Source organism: Macrotis lagotis, chromosome 4 (genome assembly GCF_037893015.1).
Source record: "Macrotis lagotis isolate mMagLag1 chromosome 4, bilby.v1.9.chrom.fasta, whole genome shotgun sequence".
In the NCBI taxonomy this organism is placed as follows: Eukaryota; Metazoa; Chordata; class Mammalia; order Peramelemorphia; family Peramelidae; genus Macrotis; species Macrotis lagotis.
In genome coordinates, this window is record NC_133661.1 from 225056622 (window position 1) to 225070064 (window position 13443).

A 13443-nucleotide genomic window follows, 5' to 3' on the forward strand; every position below is an offset into this window, starting at 1 on the left:
AATTTAGTCCATGACAGAAGTCAGAGATATAAAGTACAACAGATATCTCCAGAAGAAAAGAATAGACCTGAATTTTATGTTGATCGTTTGCCTTCTCTTATTTGCACTTATTTGTATGAATTATTTAATCAAAGAAACTGCTCCTTTTTTGATCTCTGTAACTTGTACCTGTGACTCTGTAAATACATTGTCCATCCTTATGCCCCCTTATAGACCTTATGTTTGTGTGGGATAAAAATCCACTTAAAAAAATTTAGAGACTCCTCTGAACAAAAAAGGAAGTTTATTTTGGCTTTTCTCCAGAAAAGGGCATACTCCAAGTCTCACAAAGGTAGTGAAGATCAAGGAGCTGCCCCAACTTGACAGTCAAGCAAGATTATATGGCCTAATGCAATCCCCTCCTCCTTCCTATTGTCCCTCTCTGTCGACTCATTGGTTAGTCTTCAGAGTTACATTCTCCTTGTGAAAATCTACCCCAGCAACAAAGAAAAGAATTAAAGGTTTTCATAAAATATTTCTTCACCATCTAGATTGTGAGAATAACCTTCAGGATTATAACTATCTTATTGAAGTAACAGTCTATTTATAATCAAACAAGAGGAGTCTTATAAGCTTCATTGGAATGCAAGGTTTTATCATGGGAACAGTCTATTATTCTCCCAGTTAAGATAGTTTTATCATCAAATAGGTGACTAACAGGGCAGCTAGGTGGCGCAATGGATAAAGCACCAGCCCTGGAGTCAGGAGTACCTGGGTTCAAATCTGATCTCAGACATTTAATAATTACCTAGCTTTGTGGCCTTGGGCAAGCCACTTAACCCCATTTGCCTTGCAAAAACCTAAAAACAAAAACAAAAACAAATTGGTGACTAACTAAAAATGCAAGCTCTCTCTGGAAACAGTCCACTATTCCCCTCCCCCCAACAGAATCAGGAGGGTGCCTGGCTTGGAATACAAGGTCTCTCTCCCTCTTTCTTCTAAGAATAGTCTAAGAGTAATAGTTTGTCTTTGTTTTAATGATTTTTAATCCTGAGAGGACTTCACTAGGAATATTAACTCTTAAGAAGGAATATCCCACTCATGTGCTTACCCAATCTTCTAGCAAACATAGGTCTCCAAATTAGCCCTCATTTTTTCTACATCTCTTTAGTTGATCTACTGCTGGTATCAGGTGATGTTGTCTTTGATCAAAATGGGGGAAATGAGAAAATTTAATAAGTATTTCACACCTATTATTCTTGGTAAAAAGTCTGATTTCTTTCTGTTGTAGGAAATGGAAAGTTATATCCCCACATGTTAATTACAAATTCAGCAAGACAGATGATTAGGAAACCAGAAAACTTGTCCTGTCCTCATTATACTTTAAATCCAGAAAGAAATAGCAATTTATCTTCATTTAGATCAGATAACATTGTATAAGTATGATATTCTTTGCAATCTAAAAATTGTTTGACCCGAAAGATAGGCTATCAAGGAGGTCCCTCCTCTCTCTGTTCAGGGTGGCCAGTTTAGATAGATGGTTTCTATCTTTATGTCTTTATGGTAAATCCCAGAGATATCTTCATATTTAACTGATATTTTCTATCATTTTATTTTAACCCTAAATTTTAAATTTTACACTACTATGATTCTCCCCTTACTCTACAATCACCTTAAGGTTCCCCAACCCCCAAAAGTCATAAGCTCTGCAGGTCTTGTTAGACCTAGAATGGTACCTCTCTAGAGAACAACTTCCTGGTTGATAGTCTATGGACATAATGAGGTATTTTCTGAGTTCACCCACATTGGTTTGAGACTCTTCAGGCTTTATGGTCATCCTGAGACCCTGCTAGTTAGCCAAACTCTGCCCACTGATCAGATCTGTTTCCATAAGGAAAAAACAGAATTAGGTTAACATGTGTGTTTATTAAATTTTTCTAAGCTTTCATGGGACCCTAACTAGAAAACCAGACCACAAAAGTAGTTCTGGGGAGGGGGGAATGTGATATAATACAATTTGCATTATCAGAAATTAGGCTCTGCTTTTGCACTTGTCCATTAAAGGAACTGTCCTCAACCCAGGATATGCTGTATGTCAGTTTGGTGGCTTGGGGTGGGGAGCTTGATATAATACTTTCCATTAGGTTTGGAGTTCCCCACCTCCCAACTCAGGACCTTTGTACCTTGATGATGATGTTTGTCTTTCATTCTGGAAGAAGACTGTGACATGCTGTGACATGGACATGAACTGGATTTGAGTGAGAGCATGCTGGGTCACTTTCTCCTCTAGCATCATCAGGGTCCAATGGCCAGATATGAATTAGGATGACTGAAGATGGCCCTGGATACGGAAGCATCATCCACTAACCATTGATACAATGATGAGGTTCATGATTGTTATAAAAGAAAAGCAGGAGTGGACCAAAAAACGAATTATAGAAAGAATTAACCATTTTATCCTAGATAATGATAATAATGAAACAACATACCAAAACCTATGGGATTCATTCAAAGCAACTCTCGGGGATATATTATAGCTCTAAATGCTTATATGAATAAATTGGAGAAAGAGGAAATCAATGAACTAAACATGCAACTAAAAAAATTAGAGAAAGAACAAATCAAAAATCCCCAATCAAATACCAAATTAGAAATTTTAAAAATTAAAGGAGAAATTAATAAACTTGAAAGCAAAAAAAACTATTGAATTAATAAATAAAACCAAAAGTTGGTATTATGAAAAAACCAATAAAATTGATAAGCCTCTGGTCAATTTGATTAAAAAAAAAGAAAGAAGAAAACCAAATTGCTAGTATTATAAATGAAAAAGGTGAACTCACCACCAATGAGAAGGAAATTAAAGTAATAATTCAAAATTATTTTGCCCAACTCTATGCCAATAAATTTGATAATCTAAGTGAAATAGATGAATATTTACAAAAATATAAGTTGCCCAGGTTAAATGAAGAAGAAATTAAATACCTGAACAACCCTATCTCAGAAAAAAGAAATTCAACAAGCCATTAGTGAACTCCCTAAAAAAAAATCTCCAGGGCCTGATGGATTCACAAGTGAATTCTACCAAACATTTAAGGAACAATTGGTTCCAATCCTATATAAACTCTTTGGAAAAATAGGGAAAGATGGAACTCTGCCTAACTCTTTCTATGAAACCAATATGGCACTGTTACCTAAACCAGGAAGAGTTAAAACAGAGAAAGAAAATTATAGACCTATTTCCCTCATGAATATAGATGCAAAAATCCTAAATAAAATCTTAGCAAAACAACTACAAGTCATCATTAGGATAATACATTATGATCAAGTAGCATTTATTCCAGGAATGCAGGGTTGGTTCAATATTAGGAAAACTGTTAGTATACTCAATTATATCAATAACAAACCTATCAGAAACCATATGATCATATCAATAGATGCTGAAAAAGCTTTTGACAAAATACAGCATCCATTCCTATTAAAAACACTAGAGAGTGTAGGAATAAATGGACTGTTCCTTAAAATAATTAGCAGTATTTATCTGAAACCATCAACAAGCATTATACTCAATGGGGAGAGGCTAGAGGCATTCCCAATAAGATCAGGGATTAAACAAGGGTGCCCATTATCACCACTACTATTCAATATTGTATTAGAAATGTTAGCATCAGCAATTAGAGAAGAAAAAGAAATTAAAGGAATTAGAATTGGGAAGGAAGAGACAAAACTCTCACTATTCACAGATGACATGATGGTCTACCTAGAGAATCCCAAGAAATCATCTAAAAAACTACTGGAAACAATTAGCAATTTTAGCAAAGTTGCAGGTTATAAAATAAACCCCCATAAATCCTCAACTTTCCTATATATGACTAGCAAGAAACAGCAGGAAGAGCTAGAAAGAGAAATTCCATCCAAATTAACCTCAGACAGTGTAAAATACTTGGGAGTCTATTTGCCAAGACAGACTCAGAATCTTTTTGAAAACAATTATAAAACACTTCTCACATAAATTAAATCAGATTTAAATAACTGGGCAAATATTAACTGCTCATGGATAGGTAGAGCTAATATAATAAAAATGACAATTCTACCAAAACTAAACTATCTGTTTAGTGCCCTACCAATCAAAATTCCAAAAAATTACTTTAATGAGCTAGAAAAAATTGTAAGTAAATTCATATGGAGAAATAAAAAGTCAAGAATTGCCAGGAGCTTAATGAAAAAAAATGCAAGTGAAGGTGGCTTAGCACTACCCGATCTAAAATTATATTATAAAGCATCAGTCATCAAAACTGTTTGGTATTAGCTAAGAAATAGAGTGGTGGACCAGTGGAATAGACTAGGTGTAAAAGTAGGAGATGATTATAGTAAGATGTTGTTTGATAAACCCAAAGAGTCAGGCTACCAGGATAAAAACTCCCTCTTTGATAAAAACTGCTGGGATAATTGGAAGTTAGTATGGAAGAAACTTAGATTAGACCAACACCTCACACCCTTTACCAAGATAAGATCCAAATGGTTACAGGACATAGACATAAAAAACAATACTATAAGCAAATTAGAAGATCAAGGACTAGTCTACCTGTCAGATCTATGGAAAGGGGAACAGTTTATGACTAAGGAAGAGTTGGAGAACATCACTAAAAACCAATTAGATGATTTCGATTACATTAAATTAAAAAGTTTTTGTACAGATAAAACCAATGTAATCAAGATCAAAAGAAAAGTAGTAAATTGGGAGACAATCTTTACAACTAATGATTCTGACAAAGGACTCATTTCTACAGAGAACTGAATCATATTTTTAAAACAAAAAGCCATTCCCCAATTGACAAATGGTCAAAGGATATGCAAAGGCAGTTTACAGATGAGGAGATCAAAGCAATCCATAGCCATATGAAAAAATGCTCTAAATCATTAATTATTAGAGAAATGAAAATTAAAGCTTCGCTGAGGTACCACCTCACACCTCTCAGATTGGCCAGTATGACCAGGAAGGATAATGATCATTGTTGGAAGGGATGTGGGAAATCTGGGACACTATTACACTGTTGGTGGAGCTTCTGGAGAGCTATTTGGAACTACACCCAAAGGGCAACAAAAATGTGCATACCCTTTGACCCAGCAATACCACTACTGGGTCTATACCCTGAAGAGATGAGGAAAAAGGGTAAAAACATTACTTGTACAAAAATATTTATAGCAGCCCTGTTTGTGGTGGCAAAGAATTGGAAATCCAGTAAATGTCCTTCAATTGGGGAATGGTTTAGTAAACTGTGGTATATGTATGTCATGGAACACTATTGTTCTATTAGAAACCAGGAGGGACGGGATTTCAGGGAAACCTGGAGGGATTTGCATGAACTGATGCTGAGTGAGATGAGCAGAACCAGAAAAACACTGTACACCCTAACAGCAACATGGGAGTGATGTTCAACCTTGAAGGACTTGCTCATTCCATCAGCGCAACAATTGGGAACAAATTTTGGCTGTCTGAAAAGGAGAGTACCATGTGTATCCAGATAAGGAGCTGTGGAGTTTGAACAAAGTACAAGGACTCTTCCCTTTAATTCGGAAAAAAAAAAACCCCAGATGTCTTATGGTTTGATCTGGTTACCTCTGAGAATTCTGTTCTCTTTAAGGATATGATTTCTCTCTCATCACACCCAATTTGGATCAAGGTACAACATGGAAACAAAGTAAAGACTGACGGAGTGCTATCTGTGGGGTGGGGGTAGGGGGAGGGAAGCAAGATTGGGGGAAAACTGTAAAACTCAAATAATATCTTTAATAAAAATTTTAAAAAAAGAAAAGAAAAGCAGACAAAAATTTTATTTATTTTTGGTTACTGTCAACAACATATAAAAAATTCACATAATATCTACATATATTTACATGTGTATAAATGCATGTGTGTGAATGTTTTTCCTTTTTTTTATTTTTACTATGTTTTTATTTTTTCCATACAGTTACTTTAGACTAGTAACATTACCTAGGGTTCAAGTTGGTTCTCCAAATAGGAGAAGAATTCAACATAACTTGAGAGTCAATTCTCTCTCTTCTAGTGATAGTCTACAAGGAGTAGTTAAGGAACTAAAGTTTTGGAATTTTTGTCCTAGAGTCATGTTGCCCTAATTGCTTAGAGTTCCCTATATCTAATTGGTATCAGACACCATCTTCTCTGCTGCCACATAAGTGTATCTCTCTGTTGTTGTTTGGATTTTTGCAAGGCAATGGGGTTAAGTGACTTGCCCAAGGTCACACAGCTAGGTGATTATTAATTATCTGAGGTGGCATTTGAACTCAGGTTCTCCTGACTCCAGGGCCAGTGTTCTATCCACTGCACCACCTAGCTGTCCCCAAGTGTATCTCTCTTAATCCCATTCCTCCTCTTACTCTGGAAACTGTGATCAAAATAATACTAATACAAAATAACACTACTACTGCCCTATTGGCCTATTTACCACCTCCTATGACTCTTCCCAGGTCAAAACACTCTTCCCAGATTCCTCTATATGTGTTCCCCCCTGCCCCCCCCAACTAGAATGTCAGCTTCCTGAAGTCAAGAACCTCTTAATCTCAATGCTTAGCATAGGGTCTGGAATATAATAAGCATTTGATAAATAAGTCAGTCAAAAAACATTTATTAAGGGCCTAGTAAGTTTGGGGCATACAAAAAATAAACAGAAAAAAGATAGCTTTGACCCTTAGGGAGTTTACATTCTTTTTTTTAATTGAATTTAAAATTTTTTTCTAATTATATGCTGGTAGTATTTTAACATTCATTCATTTGCAAATTTATGAGTTACACATTTTTCTACCACCCAGCCTCCCTTCCCTCCCCCTCCCCATGGCAGCAAATAGTCTGGTAAAAGTTGTACATGTATATTTGATTTAGCCTTTTTGCATATGAAGAATTAAAACAAGGGAAAAGAAAGAAAACTATGAGACAGAAAGGAAAAACATAAGAGAAGTTTTAAAAAAGTAAACATAGAATGTATTCAGGTTCTGTGGTTTTTTTCCTCTAGATGTGGATGGTATTGTTCATAGCAAGTCTCTCAGAGTTGTCCTTGATCTCTGAACTGCTGAGTGGTGCTGCATTCATCATAATTGATCATCTCACAATATTGTTGTTAATGTATACAAGGAGCTTACATTCTAATGGGGGCAGTTAATATATATATATATATATATATATATATATATATATAGGAACTGGAAAGGTTTAGAGAAAGGGGAATGGAGAAAAGATGATTAGTTTGAACCCTACCCAAAATGGAGTTTTCAGGAAGAACTGTCTAAAGGGAGAAGGGTGCCAGTTTGGAGAGTGTCTTTCTCATAAATGCTTTTTCATTCAATTTTCAAGATTCACACTTGCAGTGGAAAGCAAATTTCAGGTATTCTTCTTATGATCTTAGTTCTATATCTTTTTTGTCCCTCAATTCTACCTCTTATTGGGTAAACAATAATTGTTTTGTTCTGTTCTTGCCAGAAACCCTGGAAGGTTCTTCCCCTCCCAATTGGATTTTTTTTTTGAATGGGCAAACAAAGACCTTCTTTTGCCTCATTTCTTTCCTACCTCAGAAAAACTGAGGCCTGAAAAAGACCTTAGCTTAAAAGGTCAAGGTCTTCCACTGCATCTGGGATCATTTCCAGACATCCTGACCTACGTCTTCCCTCTAGACTCAGAAGACCCAGGAGGAGAAAGAATGATCAGCCCTGCGTGACTTAAATCCAAATTACTTGCAAGTCAAGACATTACCCTCCTGATGTCACTGGTCCTCTTTGAGAGCAAAGGACAAACAACAAATAACAACAACAATAACTTACTAAGGCTCTTGATTTGATCAAGGAAATCCTCCATTGCTCAGCTATTACTTCTTTGTTGTTTTTTTTTCTGCAGCTTCTGGTATGGTTCAGCAACTGTGCAGAAACTGTACAGGTCTTTCTCCTGCAAATTGAATCTTTTTGTGCAAATGCTTCTCTCTTCTGTGTCCAACTTCCTCCCTCAGTGGCCCTATAGTCTACTTTTGGTTGATTGATTCTTTGTCCTTCTTATCAAAGAAGACCAAAATGATACTACTATGTTAGAGACAAATCATATTATGACTGCGACTGATCAGACCAATATAAGCTCGGAATGCTCTACCACAGGTTGGACACAAATAGTCCATGTGAACACCTGGGGTGTTTACTCTAAACTTATATATCTCATGTTTCCTTTAAGCTGTTTCAATTGTGCCTTGTTTATAAAGACAGCACCATCTCTGATGAGGGCATGTCATATTGGATGGTCCTGTGCCAGTATCTCCCATGTAGCATAATCAATTCTAAAGTTCTTAAGAGGATCTTCAGGGTGTCCCTTTATACATTCTTCTGAACCCCCTTGTGAGCACTTGTCCTGTGTGATTTCCCTATAAAATAGTCTTTTGGCAAAAATGTGTTTGGCAATCTAACACCATGGTCAGTCTATCATAGTTGCACTCTTTGAAGTAATATTTGAATGCTTGGTTTAGTTCAAGAAAGGACCTCAGTGTCTGGTATCTTCTCTCTCCAGGTGATATTCAGAATTTCTTACAACAATTTAAATGAAAGTTATTAAGTTTACTGGTGTGTTGCTGGTTGACTGTCTGGGATTCACAGGCATACAGTAATGAGGTCAGCACAGAGAATCAAGAAGCAGAGAAGCAATCCATACTTTATTGCATCTCAGCTTCAGAGGCTACATTGAGTACAAAGTCATCTGCAAACAGAAGATCATGCACCAACATTCCCTTCACTTTGGTCTTGTAACCTTTTCCTGTTGAAGAACTTAATATCAGTGCAGTAGCTGATCTTGATGCCATGTTCATTCTCAGAGAAGGTGTTTGATGACATGACTGAAAACAGCATGCTAAAAAAAATGGGAGCAAAGACACAGCCTTGTTTCACTCCACTGGTAACTGGAAAACTATTAGAGCATTGTCCACTATCCAGAACCTGGGCAAACATGTCAACATGAAACAATACTGATGAATTTCTCCTGGGAACCAAATTTTGATATAATTTTCCATTAACCCTCACCACTGACAGAATCAAAGACCTTGGTCAGATCTACAAACATTTTATACAGACCTCTTTTCTGCTCCTGGTATTTTTCCTGTAGTTATTGGACAATAAACCTCATATCCACTGTTCCTCTATTCTTTCTGAAGTTACATTGACTCTCAGGTATACAGCCATCTTCCAGGTGAAGGATCAGCCTATTGAGAAGGACTCTGACAAGAATCTTACCAGCATTGACTGTAAGAGAGATACCCCTGTGATTATCACAGGACAGTCTATTGTTCCTTTTACCTTTGTAAGGATGGACAATGGAGGCATCCTTGAACTCCTGAGGGATAATTTCTTTTTTTTTAATTTAAAGATTTTCTTTGAGTTTTGCAATTTTTGTCCTAATCTTGCTTCCCTCCCCCCACCCCTACAGAAGGCAATTTGCCAGTCTTTTCATTGTTTCTATGGTATACATTGATCCACATTGAATGTGATAAAAGAGAAATCATATCTTTAAGGAAGAAAAATAAAGTATAAGAGCAAGATTACATAATAAGATATCAGGTTGTTTTTTTTTCTAAACTAAAGGTAATAGTCCTTGGTCTTTGTTCAAACTCCACAATTCTTTCTCTGGATACAGATGGTATTCTCCATCGCAAATACCCCAAAATTGTCCCTGGTTGTTGTACTGATGGAATGAGCAAGTCCATCAAAGTTGATCATCACCCCCATGTTGCTGTTAGGGTGTATAGTATTTTTCTGGTTCTGGATATGTCCTTCAGCATCAGTTCCTGCAAATCTCTCCCGGTGGATAATTTCTTCATGCCATATAGCATGGAAAATTTCAGTCAGTTTTTAGATGAGCACCTTGTAAATCTCAGTTGGAGTAAAATCAGCACCAGGAACTTTGCCAAATGAAAGAAGTCTAATGGAAGGCAAAACCTCTTCCTCAGTTGGAACCTCAAGCAAGGGACATTTCCTGTTTCAGTTGCTTTCCTGGCATTGGAACAAAGTGTTCTCATCAGCCCATTCCACCAGTGGAAGACTTCACATACTTGGAGTAGTCAGCCCCCCCATCCCACAACTCATCAATGAGTTGAGACTTCCTTGGTTACCCCCAACCTGGTTTAACCTGCTGGCTGAAACAGTTTGCCAGGGTGAATCACTGTGCATTCCACAGTTTCTTGGAGCCACTGGTGAGAGTAAGGTGGCTCAGGTGGACATCAAAAGTGGAGAGCAGCCCTGAAAAGGGCTCAGCAACCCTCACACTCCATACTTCAGCTCTCCTTTGAAGGACAAGTTCAAGGGCATAGCTCACATATGTATGTATGTATGTGTGTGTGTGTGTGTGTGTGTGTGTGTGTGAAGTGAGTATAAACTTCCATCACTGACAAGAACAGTGGCTGCATTTACATTGAGCCATTATCATCATTCAGAACACTTGCCCCATTGGATAACCTGAGGGGATTATGGGGCAAGTTACAAAGATGATGCCACTCCTTTCTAAAAGCTTCTAAAAATTTAAGATTGACTACACTGAAGATAAACATAGACACAGACAGACAGTAATACAAAGGTTGGACAAATGCTTTCTAAGCTAAAATAAAATATTTACACATGTCTGAACAATAGCAATGACTCTTGTGTGGTAAGAAGGGAGTGGTTGAATCACAAGAGTTGCATGTTCAGACAGGGTTGGGATAAGGGATAAATCAGTCTAACTTCCAGCTAACTGCAGTGCAATAGAGATGTTGTCTTGACTAATGGCAAAGTTCTTTACAATGGTGTACTGCAAAAAAAAAAGACACCCAAAGAAAGACAACCCTATAGCCTAGTTTTTGATGTTCAACATTAATTCAACAATTATTTATTGAGTGCTATTTTATTTGCAGAACATTAGGGTCTTTAAGAAAAATTTAAAGACTTAGAGAATACTATCCTGGCCTTTGGTGAATGTAAAATTTAGTATGAGGGACAGCTAGGTGGTACAGTGTGTATGGGACAAATTTACCCACTTAAATAAAATTCAGAGATTTCTCAAGGTATTAAGAGAAAAATTTTATTCAATTCTCGAGAATTAGACCCCCACTCTGCCTTAAAACAAGGAGAATGAGGTCTCAAAGCAAGGAATCCAAAATCCATTTATCCTAACAAGAGCCCCCCCCCCCCACTGACCCATCTTCATTAGTTAGGAATGTGGTCTTCACAATTTAAACACGTAAACTAATCTTAAAGAAAAAGCATATAATTCAGACAGAGACAGGTTCCCCCCATCCAGGGCTTCTGGGCTTCAATCCAGGCAGGTATGACAGGGTCAGTTTACTCGTTACATTTAGGTCAAGGTAACATTAAGTTGCTTGTCAGGGAGGAGAGGCAGAAGCAATACTACACACAGTTCAATTATTTTTAATCTGTAGTATTCTACTGAAGAAATCTCAGACTTTATCCCATTCAATCCCTCCTCTTTATTTTGATGAGATTTCTTCAGATTTCTGTAATGTAAACTCACATTGCTGGTCCAACTGATCATCATCCTCATGATTTATGTTAAGAGGAATCCATCCCTGTGCCCTTAAGATCAACAATTTTGTCTGATTAGAAGTGATTGTCACCATTTTATTAAGACTATCCTTTGTCACCCAGGTTATCAATTGAGTTAGATAAGGTAGACAGATAGGTAGTAGGATAATTCCACTGAGCACTATTAAAGCAAACAAAAGAATCTGCTTCCACCAACTCCCATTAAACCAGGACCACCAGGAATTACCAAAGGGAGAATTCCAAGTTTGCACAGGAACATGGGATAATTTTATAATATCTTTGGTGACTTCTTTTACCAGTTGTCCATTATCATCAATCTTAATACAGTAGTTAGATAAATTCAGTTTCCTACATACTCCTCCTTCTTCAGCTAAGAAGTAGTCTAGCATCAATTTGTGTGGCAAAACAGCCTCTCTGGTTTGGGTGGCTTGATGGGCCATATCTAGGGCCCTAGCTGTTTGATTAGTGATAATTTCTACAACTGCTTGGAGTCTAATTATTCTGTTCAACATATAGATAGGGGTTCTATATCCCTAGCTTCTATCCTGTGCCCAGGTCCATAGACCTGAATGATACTTTCTGGAGGCCAAGTATCTCCCCAGCCATTGGCATCTCCACTTAGAGTAATGGAAGTATCTATGCTTCATTTCTGTCTTTCTAAATCATCATATAGTGGAATTACTATGTGTTTACTCTCCCATCTGGGAAGAAAGAAGAATTTTGGTCTGATCAGCCCTATGTAGCAGTTGCCTGTCCAGTTTTTAGGGAGGTGAGTATAGGCTGTGAGGCCACAAATCCAATAATGCCCCTTCAAAGCAACCTGCCCTTCTTCAAAGATGATAGTTCTATTAGGGGTAAAGGGGTAATAATATTCATCCTGCCAACCTAGGGGCCCTCCATATACGGAGGGGGAGTAAGTACAATTCCACAAAAGGACTTCCTCATTCCATGCACATTCTCTAATTAAACCTTTTCCTGTGTTATTTTTAGTACTCCAAAAAAAGCTGAAATATTTAAATTTTTTTTCGATTCCTTGTCTTCACCCCCGCCTATAAGTAGATTGGACAAATATGCCTTTCTCATTCTGTTTTTGGCAATCTATCAATTTAGATTAGACTCTTGTCAATCTGCATTTGGTTAGCAAAGGCAATTCACAATATATACACCTGATTTCATTTTTGCACAAGTTTCCCATTTTCTCTTGCACCTAATATGGGTAGAATTCCAATCAGAGGTAAATTGTGTGCAATTGATAACCTCATATTCAGTATTCATGCCTGCATCTACTATCCCTACCCATTGCCATTCCTGGTTTGGTTAAGGCAGAATAGCCCCTCTCTGGTTTCTGTTAGAAGCAAAAAATGTTTTCCCCAGGGTTCCCAAAACCCTGTTCCATGATGTATAGAGGTCCTATTACTTGGTAACCAGTCTGGTTTTAAAGGTATTGGGGCCCAAGGCCATTGTTCTAATTGCTGGGACCCCCCACAAATCCAGAAGCCAGTGAGATTAAAGATTACTCCCACTTTCTGCATGAGTGCAAGAAATTGATTTTCTGCCTGAGGAGGGTCAGGAAGAGCATGATTTAAACATAGGAAAGTCAATATGAGTAAAATAGCCATTGCATTTTGAGCTAAATTTAAAAAAAAGAACATCAGAAGTCTTAATTGGGGTTGGAAAAACGAAGAGGCCAACCCCAGGGAGTAATGCTATAATTATACCTGGGAATAGGATAAACATGAAAATCTCCAGCAATGCATACCATACATCCAGCCACAAATACCAAAAGCAATAAAAATGCAACAGAAAGAAAGAATACTCCAGCAATTCTACAGATCAGCAGAAGTGGCAGAGAGGAGTCAGTCCATCAAGGGTTAATCAGTTCCTTTCCCA